At 49.6% G+C, this 9661-nt stretch overlaps 1 pseudogene; it reads left to right on the forward strand.

Moving 5' to 3' along the window:
* The first annotated feature begins 2531 nt into the window (after positions 1–2531).
* LOC102495287 (40S ribosomal protein S2 pseudogene) overlaps positions 2532–9661 on the forward strand; it is a 7680-nt pseudogene continuing 550 nt past the window's right edge.

Below are 9661 nucleotides of genomic sequence, written 5' to 3' on the forward strand. Positions count from 1 at the left end.
AAAAAAAAAAAAAAATCACATGATAAGTTAGTCATATGGGATAGTTCTTTCTTAAAATAAACTTGTTTTACAGACTTTAACACATTAAAATTTAGTGATGTTTTGACAACAGATTTACACTTTAAATATTCTGCTAAATTTGTGTATAAACACACATGAAGTTCAAGCATTTCAGAAATTAAGCACTACAGCAGGACTTGTATACTACGGAAAAGTGTAGAAATGACTAGAAGGTATCTGAGTGCACACTGCTGTGGCCTCAGTTCCCCATTTTAAGACGGCGGCTCTCATTTCCCCCGGATGCTGGAGTGCCCACATGCTGAGGGCTCAGAGCTGAGATGTGCCCAGGCATTGTCCTCATGGAAAGGAAAGTGCCCCACTACATTACAGCTCTTCCCAGTGACTGATGGAGGTACCCACTCTGCACAGCTCCCGGCCACAGTTTCTTTTCTTTCTTTCTTTCTTTCTTTTTTTAATTTTTTGAGAGATTTTTGCTTTAGGGTATGTGCACTTGCTGGAGAGGCAGAGACAAAGCATCAAATCACCCCCCAGGGGAGATGACCACGCTGCAATCTCTTCTTCATTTTCCTCTTGGGATTTTGGGCACACATGCGCATGCACCTGGTGAGAATCTTAAGCCTCTGGGTGTAGGACTCGAACTGCAGTCAACTATGTTGGAGTCTAGCAACATAACCATTACGCCATCTGCTGGTCCCTGACTTCAATTTCAAACCACTCTGAAGGAACATCCTAGCTTCAGGGTCCCAGATGGGCTAAGGCCTTTATTACAGCTGCATCACAGTTCAACTTCTCCTCTGCCCACCACCACTTCTCTTGCAGCTCTTCCGGTGTTGCTTCTGAAAGTGCATCCCGACAGAACCCCTGCATGAACATATCTGTCTCAGAATCTGTTTCTGGGACATTTACCCTATAGCAAATATATGCTGTGTGTTTCCTAGGGCTGCTATAACAAACTATCACCATCAGGGTAGCTTAAAACAATAGAAATGGGGACCAGCAGATGATGTATTGGCTATGTCGCTGGACTCCCATGTAGTCGACCACTGTTCAAGTCCTGGACCTGGTGGCTTAAACTCAGGCCAGGCATGTGTGCGTGCGTGCCCAAGATCCTGAGAGGAGATAGAGGCCAGAAACTTTAAATCAGAGTGTCAGCAGGGCCGTGTGCCCGCTGAAGGCTTTAGGGGAAAGTCCTGCCTTGCCTCTTCCACCACCTGGTGGCTCAATATTCCTTGTTTTTTTGGCAGCTCATTCAGCCTCGGCCTGGTCATCACAGGACTTTCCCCCCACCTCTCTGTTGTCCCTTCCTGCCCCTTATAAGGACCATTATTGGATTTAGGGGCCACTCCAATCCAGGATGATCTCACCTTGAGATCTTTCACTTAGTTACATCTGCAAAGACCTTTATTCCAGGTAAGTTCATATTTATAGGTTCTAGGTGGGCATATCTTTGAGGGAGGCGTCTATTCAGCCCACTACCTGCATCAAAACATTAAAGTGATTGTCTCCTAGAGTGAGGATGGGATTTAGAGGTGATCTGAATGTTTTCTTTATACTTTTTGTTCATTACAAATTGTGTACAGAAAGCATATATTACTTTTGTAATAGCAAAATTTTAAGAATTATTTTATTGGGATCAGCAGTTAGCATAATGGCTATGTCGCTGGACCCTTATGTAGTCGACCGTGGTTCGAGTCCCGGACCCAGTGGCTTAAACTCATGCCAGGCACGTGTGCACGTGTGCCCAAGATCCTGAGAGGAGAGTGGAGGAGAAGGGATTGTGGTGTGGTCATCCTCCCTGGGGGATGATTTCTCGCTTTCTGTCTCTCTGTCTCTCTGGTGAGCACACGCACCCTATAGCAAACACCCCCCCCAAAAAAAAAAAGAAAGAAAAAGAAAAGAATGATTTCATTTAATTTTATTTATTTATTTTAATTTGACCAGAGAGAGACACAGAGAAAGAGAGAGGAAAATGAGAAAGCAAGCCACCAGGTCTGGGACTTGAACCATGGTCAGCCATGTGGGAATCCAACATCTTAACCACTACACCACTTGCTGGTGCCCTATTATAGTAATTTTTAAAAAGAATTTTTATTTTATTTTATTTATTGCTTTTAAATTTGACTAGAGAGGGAGAGAATCAAAATATTAAATAATTAGGTAAATAAAGTTAAATAAATGAATTCTTTTTTAAAAATCAGTGTATTTTAAGTCACTACCTACACATAAATTTAGTGGTTTCTTTCTTTCTTTTATTTTTGAAAGATACCATTTCCAAACTGACATTTTTCAAACTCTGTTAGTGAACACATGCACTCACCAGAGTGGCAGAGGGGAGAAAGCATCCTCTCTTGGGAAATGGTCACATTGCCCTCCCTTCTCCTTCACATCTTCATCCAGTCGGGATTTGGGGCATGCATGCACACCAACCCCCATGTTTTCCAGGCCACTGGGGCTGGGATTCAAATGGTGCAGGCAGCCATGTGGGATCTGGCTGCCTTAAATCACGAGCTATGGGGCTGGCCTCAGTGCGTATTTTTGAGAGCCTGTTTGTGCCGGGGAAGGGTTTGTGTGGTCGGGATATATCAATGAGCAATAGCAACACGAGCCCCTGGCACTGCAGAGTGTAGTTCAGAGGGAAAACTGCAGCCAACACGGGGGAGTGCTGTGTTGTGAGTGTAGAAGGTGGTGAGTGCTGTGGGGTGAAAAGGCCACAGCAGAGCAGGGTAAGGAGGAGTTTGCAGGGAATAAGGCTCTGAGGGGTGGTACCTAAACTGGGCTCACAGCTTCTCTCTCACTCGGTGCTTCCCTCAGGCTCTTCTTTTGGTCGCTTCCTAATGGTGTAGAGGGCTAACTGACTCCTCAGGGATATGGGTGGGTGGATGTGGGGCAAAACCTTTGAGAATGCCTCCTCCAGGCCCGTCCTGTTCAGGCCAGCGTAGGAGAGGACCTTGGGGTGCGAGAGACATCCTCCTGCCATCCTCTTTATCATCCCCCTCTCCCACAGCCCATCCCAGAGAAGGCACTCACCTTACAGAGACCTGCTAGAAAGGACCTTTCAGAGGAGGGGGCCTTCTGACACCCAGATGGGGTGACAGGAGGGGAGCCAGGGTTGTTCAGACTGGATAATCAGGTGCCCTTGTAGATACAGCCTCACTGAAGTGGGAAGCAGGCATTTTCTGAAATCTGATTGTTTGATGTACCTCCTTACACCAAAAAAATTTAGTCAGCTTTCAGAACTCTGTGGGTGTTGGTTCCACGTATGAGTTAGGTGGAGATCTGTCTCTTGGGAGTCACAAAACAATCCAACAAACATGTCTCCGGCATGTAGATTGGCCTGAAGATAGTGCCACTCGAGGGAGCTTGGAAGGCGTCGTAGGCCAGTAATGGACTCAGCTCTCAGGAAGTCCACTCCCAATGGGGCCATTCTTTCTGAATGTCCCCAGCCACCAGCAGCTGGCATCATAACTCAAGGGCTACTGCTCCCCTCCCTCCCTGGGCTTCCCTATTTTCGGCATGACTGAACTCCCCTAGTCCCAGTCACAGCCCAGTGGAATTACTGACCAGGCCTCCTTAGTCACTTTCTGAGCCGCCCAACCTGTTCTTTCCACCCTGGACAAAAGAGTCAGTCCATTTCTTCCACATCGGCAGGGTCAAAGATGGTGCCATTTAAGGTGGCTGAGTGGCTTGTCTTTTATACTGGAATGTGAACTCTCCTTCCAATTGAAGTCCACAGAGAATGGCATGGAAGCCCTCAGCCTTGACTAAGAAGAGTGTCTGAGACCCTGCATTCCAGTCCCACCTGTGTACAACTTCTGGCCTCCTTCCTGGTTATCACAGCCATGTTTTCCTGTGCTCACCTTCTAGACCAGACTCGACAATCTGTCTCTGAGACGAGGCTCATGTCTCTGGGATCTTAAAATCCCGAGAGCAACCTCCCCAGGCTTATTCTGTGACTCCTGTGGCAAAGAAAGACATTTTAGGCTTTTGAGAAACAAACTAAAACCAAGCAGGAAGTGGAACTCCAGCTGTAAAGATATGCACCCTTCCCAGAAGACCCTCCCCTGAGAGCTGGCAAAAGTGACTAGGCCACAGAGCCTGGGGGAGGGAGCAAATGGAGGGCTTCCTAATGCTTCAAAGGAGCTGATCCTCAACCACCAGCTTGCATTCCTGGTGAGGAGGGAGGCAAGGGCACCTCGCTCCCTTGAGCACCTGGTGCCCATGCCTAGGTGGCCTTTCCCTTAAGGAATGCGGAGGGCTGTCCCCACCCAAGGTGCCTGTCTGCTGCCCCCATGCCAACAGAGCAGCTTGGCTGCAGGCCCGTGGATGTTTTCTATCTCAAATCTGCCTGCAAGGTTATGTTTCTGGCTAAGATCTGCACTCCTAGGAGCATCATGTTTCCAGAGCACCTGGTTCCCAGGGCCAAGTCAGTGCTGGGGGGCGGATTGTTTTCCCAGCCACACCTTTGGGACTGCCCCTGGAGCTAGGATCTGTTGGTTCCTTTCTCTCATCCAGCCATGTCGAGGTCTTGCAGAGAGAGCTTAGAGATCTGCCCCAGCCGCTAATCGCTAATCATGGCTGCTGCTTTGTTCTTCAGGCAGTGACCTTTACTGTCATGTCTCAACCCCCATCTATTTGAGTCTCCCATTCTTCTTCCTCCTTTTGGGGTGGAGTGAAGGGTTTTACTCTCAGGGCCTAATCCTGTTGCTCTTGTGTGTGACTAATTCCCTCCCCTCCCCCTCAGCTCCCAGCAAAGATGAAGGGGCCTGTGTGCCGGACCAGAGGGTCTGTGCCCCTTGTCGGCCATCAAAGCACAAGCATATTCCTCTGAGTGATTTCCTGCCCCGAACGTCCAGCCCCAGAACACTAGCCTCCTCTGTTTCTTCACGGCCCACCAGTCTCTGGTACCAGGACTTGGAGAGGATTTATGACATAGACAGTAATAAGTCACCTTCCAACCTGCTAGCGTCTTGTGAAAGCAGGTTGTACTGTTGTCCTGACAATATGAATCCACGGAGAAGAAATAGCGTCCCTAAGAGCGCTACGGTTCTCTAGCGGCTGCCTGTGGCTAACGGTCTGTGACAGTGACACAGTGCAGAATGGGGGCCTTATTATCCTCAAAGTACCCTGCGGACCCCAGTGGGCCCACATCAGCTGTCTGATTTCTGACGTTAAAAAGCACATAATTATAGTATTGTTTGACTGCCAAGAGTTCTGGGTTAATCTCAGTTTTATTTTGACTGCTACTTAAAATAGCTTGTCCCCAAGGACAGCAGCAAGGGCCAGGAAGCCAGAAACAGAAAGGCAGGCCTGAGATTCAGGCAGGCTCTCACATGGGTGTGAGGGGGAGGCATTTAGAGCAGGGTCACTCCCCACCCCACACCCTCTTCAGGCCTTCCCTGGCCACAACTCCCCCGACTCCCTGGTCCCGGCCTGGCCTATGGGGCGCCACAGGGAGGCCAATCCCTAGTACACTGTTGGCTCCCAGGTGCATTCAGGCAGTCCCTGAGATGGTTTGGAGCTCTGCTTCTATGATCTGGGGAGGACAGAGCAAATAGTTAACAGTGGACGTTACTTACGGGGTGCTCGTTCCACACCAGACACCCATCTGAATGATCCTGTACATGGTGACGCATTTGACCCTCACAAGCTGCTGAGGTGGGTACTTCTCCTGACCTGCACAGAGCTATGTGGCAAGTAGGTGGCGGAGACAGAAATGGAACCCAAGGAACACTGCCCCAGAGGCTGCCTCCTCCCTGGTTTACCTGGCAGCTGCTCAGGAGGGACAGGGTAGCTGTACTCTAAGGCTCAGGAAGAGCAGCTTGCACTGAACCCTGTGAGATGCATGTGCTCAGCTTCCAGGTGGAGGCGCAGGACTAGTGAGCCTGGGCAGTGCGGGTCCTCAGAGCACGCACTAAAGACTTGCCTTCCGCTTTCCCTGTGGTACTCAGATCAGCAAATAGTGACTGAGGGCCCCACTCTGTTGTCAAGGTCTTGGGGACACTAGGCCCTGGGTCTCTAAGCAAAGCCCAGTGGGGCCAGCTGGTGGCATGGCGGTTAAGGTGGCTGGATCCCATATGGCCAACTGCATGATTCGAATCCCAGACTGGTGCCTTGAGGAACACACTGGGCACATGTGCATGCATGTCCCAAATCCCAACACTGAGAGAAACAGAGGAGAAAGGATTGTGGCATCACCATCCTCCGTGCAAGATGCTTTCTCATTTTTCTTCTCTCTCTCTTTCTCTTGTGAGTTTACATGCCCTCTGGCAAAACTATAAAAAAAGGAAGGCAGGAAGGAAGGAAATAAAGAAAACTCCAATGACATTAACAGGAGAATAATAAGGTCAAACGTGATGTCATTGAGGAACGCTTCCTGTGTACAGCCAAGGAGAGCTCCTCAGGGAGGGGACGTTTGAGTTAGGTCTCAGTGGATGCTAGAATTCTCCTAGGCTGACAAAGTGGCGGTGGACTTCCAAGGTAGAGGGAGCCACACAGGCAGGTCAGTGCTGCATCCACCAGGCTCATGATGGTGGCCCTGAGTATTCTGAGGCTGAACCCTGGGCCCCGGTCTGCAGGGCTTGGCAGGAACTGAGTAAGCATCCCTTTCACCCTCCCTGCTGACCCCCACTATGCCGGCTTCAGAGGAGCCTCCCCTACCCTTCCTTCCTGCCCCACCTAAATGCCAATGAAGATTTTCCAGCCTGAGATATCCCTGAACTTCTGAGGTGCCCAGAGCTACCAGTTCAGCCACTCCCAGGGGCAGCTCTGTGAGCACTGCCGACAGCATCAGCCTCGCCTCAGCAGCATGGAGCTGGCTCAGGCCCATTCCAGCACCCCACACCCTGCCGCAGCCCTCGCCCCTGTACCAACCCCCCAGGCACCCCTGGCAGGCAAGTGGCAGGGCAGATGGACACTGTGGGAACTCGGGGAAAGGCAGGGAGACCTAGGGTTCCAGTAGGCTTCTTCATTTTTCTCTTCTCTGAAGTGAGAAATAGATTACAGGAAAGCCGAAGGACCAAGTTCCTAGAACGGAGCATGGGGTATCAGATGGGAGTGTGTTCCTTTGCCCCTCACAAGGGCCTCTTCTTTTCTACCTTTTGTTTGTTGTTGTACATGTGTTTTAACAGAAGTGATTCGGAGGGGTTTTTAGTAGTAAACAAATGGAAAACAAAAGCAGGCGGGAATTTTACACGCTTAGCCTGTGGGGTGCGTGGAGCCAGGAGCAACTCCTCTGCACCTGCCCCGACTTCGGTTCTCCATCAGGCCCTGAGGTCTACAGAGGTAACCTCCCCGCGCAGAGGCACTCAGTGAAGGCAGGGCTTGGAGGCAGGCACATCTCCTGAGTGCTGCCGAGGCCTCGGGCGTCCACAGAGCCCTGGAAGGGGAGCAGACTCCAGAATTAGGCTTGCTCCCAGTGAGGGAGAGGTGACAATGACCTAGGAGTCCATGCTCTTTCTTTGCACAGCATCTCACAGCCTCAGCTTGCCTTCACTATATCCAACACTTTATTCTGAAGTCTTCAAAGGGAGCCCGCATTCAGAGGCAAGATGCAGAAGGGAAGTTGCACACCCATAGAGCTGTGGTGGCCCAGAGCACAGTGAGAGTTCAGGGGGGAATCAGGTGGGAGAAGGAGAGACCTTCCCAAGGGATGGAGGCTTGGGCAGCTGGCAGTCACCATCTCATATCTTTGAGAGCTTCACACATCACAGTCCCATTTATTTATTTATTTATATCTAAATTTTTTACAGTGATTTATTCTCATAGGGGATATGTACTAGCCAGAGAGATAGAGAGAGACAGAAAGTGAGAAATAACCCACCAGGGGGGATGGCCACACCTCAGTCCCTTCTCCGCCATTCTCCTCTCAGGATTTTGGGCATGCATGCACACGCACTCAGCGTGAGTTTTAAGCCGCTGTGTCTGGGACTCAAACCACAACCGACTACATGGGAGTCTAGCGACTCTACTAGGCCATCTGCTGGTCCCACAGATCCTTTCTTGATGGAGAATTTTTATAATCTTTATAATCAGGACTCAAGAAATTGCCCTATATAAATGGCACCTAAAGACATTAGGAAATTCAACTTTGAGCATATGATGGTCAAACACTTCCAATTTTCATGCGTCAGGGGACCCGCACCTCCTCTCAGAGCGTCACGGTGTCTCTGTCCCTCAGGACTAGCCATCCCTGTGAACATCATCCAGCACTTGGTGCGTCTCCATGTAAAGGCCCCAAGGATCTCCCCACTGCATCTATCACCAGTGCTTGGCTAGTTACGCTCCCTCTACACCTGCACTTCCAAGCCGGAAGGCGAAATGTGAAGACTGACTTGCTTTGTAATTTCTTCAGTGGAGCAGGTGACAGGAAGGACCTTCGTATACGTGGAGCACTGACCCTGTGGTGGCTGGGAGGTCCCAGCTGGGCCTCCAGAGTAGTGAAAACTCTGGGCTGATGAGAGCCTGGTAAGGAGGAGAGTGGTTTAGTCAGAGGCTTTCCTCTTGCCCTTTAAAAAAGAGAAAGAGAAACCAACATACCTGATGTTCTATTGACATCTCTTTGAATTTCTTCAGGTAGTTGCTCAAATGAGAAGACTTTCTAATATAATGATAAGAAGTAGCATCTTTTGAGCACATACTTTATGTCCAGGCATCTATGGGGAGTTTCATGACAATGTTTTCATTTAAGTATCATTATCTCCATTTTATAGATGAGGAAATGGAGGCTCAGAGATGCCAAGTTGCTTGCCTAAGTCCACACCCAGGATTCAAGCCTGACCCCAGGGTCCATACCCTTTCATCACTGCACCGCTGTCTACCTTTCCATCCTCATTGCTCACACTGGGCCTCTGTCCACACAGCATGCCAGCATTCATATGTGGTCTACTGCTGTGGCTTCATTCCTTATAGGGGTGTCCAGTCAGTATGTGGTCTACTGCTGTCTCTGGTACCTAGTGGCTTCATTCCTTATAGGGGTGTCCAGTCACATGTAGCAAAGTCTAGAAAACTTTCTATCTTCCTCCTTTTTTCACCTGCCCAAATTCAGTTTACTTCACCAGGCTCAAATGCCATGTCTTTTATGAAACTTCTCTTTATCCTCCAGTTGGAATTAAGCATATGCCACAAGTATACAGGAACATGATTAAATTTATGATTGTGTTTTAAGGGCTGTGAAGGTGAGCAATTTTAAGTGAAAGTCTTCAGGTTGTTGGAAATATTCAAGAAATAAAGAAAAGCTTCTTCTCCAAGAAAACACCAAATGGCTATGATACTGGTGCAGCAGCCAGGCCCAGAGGCCCCGGGAGTCCTGGGATAGGAGGCCGTGGCGGCTCTCATGGAGGGTTCGGCAGCAGCCTCTGTGGTCTGGGCCAGGGCAGTGGTCACCGGAGCCATGGCCACAGAGCTTGTGGAGGCAAGGCCGAGGACAAAGAGTGGATCCCAGTCACCAAGCTGGGCTGCCTGGTCAAAGACATGAACATCAAAACCCTGGAGGAGCTCTATCGCTTCTCTCTGCCCATCAAGGAGTCTGAGATTATCGACTTCTTCCTAGGAGCATCTCTCAAGGATGAGGTTCTGAAGATCATGCCTGTGGAGAAGCAGACTTGTGCTGGCCAGAAGACTAGGTTCCAGGGGGTTGTCGCCA

The sequence above is a fragment of the Tupaia chinensis genome, unplaced genomic scaffold, assembly GCF_000334495.1.
Source record: "Tupaia chinensis unplaced genomic scaffold, TupChi_1.0 Scaffold144016_1, whole genome shotgun sequence".
NCBI classification, from domain to species: domain Eukaryota; kingdom Metazoa; phylum Chordata; class Mammalia; order Scandentia; family Tupaiidae; genus Tupaia; species Tupaia belangeri.